The sequence below is a fragment of the Cyrtonyx montezumae genome, unplaced genomic scaffold (assembly GCF_038088225.1).
Source record: "Cyrtonyx montezumae isolate F1298 unplaced genomic scaffold, pur_monq_1.0 scaffold_74, whole genome shotgun sequence".
NCBI classification, from domain to species: domain Eukaryota; kingdom Metazoa; phylum Chordata; class Aves; order Galliformes; family Odontophoridae; genus Cyrtonyx; species Cyrtonyx montezumae.
The window spans coordinates 41,748-44,759 of record NW_027072083.1 but is presented as its reverse complement, the minus strand read 5'-3'; positions in this window follow the sequence as shown (position 1 = coordinate 44,759).

The following is a 3,012-nucleotide window of genomic DNA, read 5'->3' as shown; positions in this document are numbered from 1 at the left end:
CTCCACTGTGTGCTGCTGCTGCATCCCTGCCGGCTGCTGCTGCATCCCTGCTGGCTGCTGCTGCATCCCTGCCGGCTGCTGCTGCATCCCTGCTGGCTCCTGCTGCATCCGTGCCAGCTGCTGCATCCCTGCCAGCTGCTGCTGCCTTCTTCTTGCCCAGGACCGTGCCCTGGCAGTTTGCTCCTGGCACGTCCCCGTGCTCAGCGTGACCGTTCAGGGCTGTCCCGTTCAGGGCCGCCCCGTTCACCACTGCGTCGCACTCCATCCCTCCGCACCGTGTCCCGCTCACAGCTCTGTCAAGGAAGAGAAAGGGTGAGATGGGTGAGAAATCCGCTTTTCTGCGCTTTTTGCAAGCCGTGTGTGGGGAAGAAAAGGAGAAGCAGCTGGTGGGCAGCGGGCTGAGCAGCCACGGGCTGAGCACCGTGCGTCTGCTGCGAAGAGCCAGGGCTGCTGCAAGCATGCACACGCTGCTCCCTGAGCTGCAGCGCTGGCTCCGTGCAGGATGCGTGAGGATGCTGCAGGGCGCTGCCGAGCTCACGCGTGTTTGGAGAGCTGCTGGGCAAGGGGGGGGAGGGGGGGGGGGGCTGCACGAGCAATAGAAACTGCTGTGCAAAGTGGGGGGAACGGGCGTCAGCTGACAGAGGGGGGCAGATGTGGGGAGGTGGGGATCCCCAGAGGGGGGGAGGTGCCCCATCCCTGGAGGTGTCCGAGGCCGTGGGCTGGTGGGGGGGGTGGGCGCTGCAGGGGGGGAGGGGGTGCTTTGCAACCCGCGGATGTGTGTTGGTGAAGGACTCCTCCAACCCAACACTTCCACGGCTCCGTGCCCCGCGGGTCCGTGGCACGCCCCACGCCCTCCCCCCGGGGCTGAGCCTTCTCGGATCCTTTGAACGTCGTAGCCCAGAACGGAGAACCCGGAGTGGGGCAGCGCCCGCGGGCGGTGCCGATCCCCCCGGGGGGAAAGTGCTCCCAATGCCGCAGCGCTCGGTGCCGCCGATTCGGGCACGGGGAGGAGGAGGGGAGGGAGGAGGAGGCAGTGGGGCGGGGGAGGGGGGGGGTGGGAGAAGAGGGGGTGGGGTGGGGGACGCTGCTCCCTTCCCTCGCACGACGTCAGCATCACGGAAACTGTGAGTAAGGGCCGCCCCGGGCAGGGCGGCTCCTGGAGCTGCTCCTGCAAAGCACGACCTGGAGACGGTGAGCAGGGCTGTGCTGAGCTGTGCTGGGTGCGTTGCTTGGTGCATTGCTCCGAGCTGCATTGCTCTGTGCATTGCTGGGGGCATTGCTCCGAGCTGCATTGCTCCGAGCTGCATTGCTCCGAGCTGCATTGCTCTGAACTGTGCTGGGTGCATTGCTCCGAGCTGCATTGCTCTGAGCTGCACTGCTCTGTGCATAGCTGGATGCATTGCTCCAAGCTGCATTGCTCCAGGCTTTGCTCCAGGCATGGCTGAATGCATTGCTCCGTGCATTGCTCCACGCATTGCTCTGGCATTCACAGAATCACAGAATCACAGGGGTTGGAAGGGACCTCCAGAGATCATCGAGTCCGATTTATAAACCCGGATCAGATCCCCTCTGAGCCTTCTCAAGGCTGAACAGCCCCAGCTCTCTCAGCCTCTCCTCATGCAGGAGCTGTTCCACGCCCTTTATCATCTCTGTATCCCTCTGCTGCACTCTTTCCAGCAGATCCCTGTCTGTTTTGTACCAGGAGCCCAGAACTGCACACAGTGCTCCAGGTGAGGCCTCACCAGGGCAGAGCAGAGGGGGAGGATCCCCTCCCTCGACCTGCTGGCCACGCTCTCCTTAATGCAGCCCAGGATCCCACTGTCCTTCCTGGCCACCAGGGCACAGTGCTCACGGCCAACCTGTCACCCACCGGGACCCCCAGGTCCCTGTCCTCGTTCCTCCTCTCCAGCAGCTCATCCCAACCTGTACCGGTGCACGCAGTTCCTCCATGCATTGCTGGATGCATTACCCCGGCCATCCCTCCCCCCATCGCTGTGCCCACTGCCCCACGCATCCCTCGGGCTCTCTGTGCTGCTCACACTGCCCGCCCCCCAGCAGCACACCGCTGCTCCTGCGGCCACCGCCACACGCGTGTACACCCACCCCCCCCGCCCGTGCCCCACGGCGCCCCACGGATCCCCTGACCGCGGTGCTCGGGGACGGGATTGTCCGGCCGGGAGGGGGGAGCGGCCTTTTAGGGGCGGAGGAGGTGGGGGGGACGGCTCCGGGCGCCGGTTGGGGCCGATGTGGGGCAACGCTGGGGGAGTAGGGGGATGACCTGGAAGGGGGGGCGGGGGGGGGGTGACGACGGGGACCCTAACCCTAACCCTAACCCACGCCCCGGGTCCCACCGCCCCTCGGAGCCCCCGGTGGAGGGGACGGACTCCTTCCCCCGTGGCACCGCTCCCACGCTCGCAGTCCCCGGTGCGGGCGGTGCCGCATTCCTGGCGTTCCTGGGAGTCGGGATCAGTGCCGCTGCCCCCGCCCGGTACCGGAGCGTTGTGCCGTCCCCTCCTCCTACCTGCCCGAAGCGGTCCCGGCTCGGGCTCGCCCCGCAGGTGCCCACGGTCCCGCTGTCTCCCGTCGCGGTTTCCTTCCCGGCACCGGGACGCGTTTAATACCTTTCCCTTCCCCGCCCCCACGGATGACACAGCGGCCCAACCCCGCACTGGAGGGACGGGGACAGCCCCTCCCCACGCACCCCCCCACCCCGCTCCCACACCCCGGGCCCGAGGTGTCCCCGATGCCGCGGTCCGGCTGCAGACCAGCACTGCCCCACGGGAGTGGAGTCTGGGGACACCTGAAACCGAACCCCATGACAACGGTGCCCTGAGTGCAAAAACGGTCCCCAGAACCCTAAACCCGGCCCTGATCCCTACCCTAACCCCAACTCTGAAGCCCAGCCCTAACCCCAGAACAAAGCCCAACCACGGTCCTGAAACCAACCGCAACCCTAAACCCAACTTCCAATCCCAACCCTAACCCTAACCCTAACACAACCCTAACCCTAAC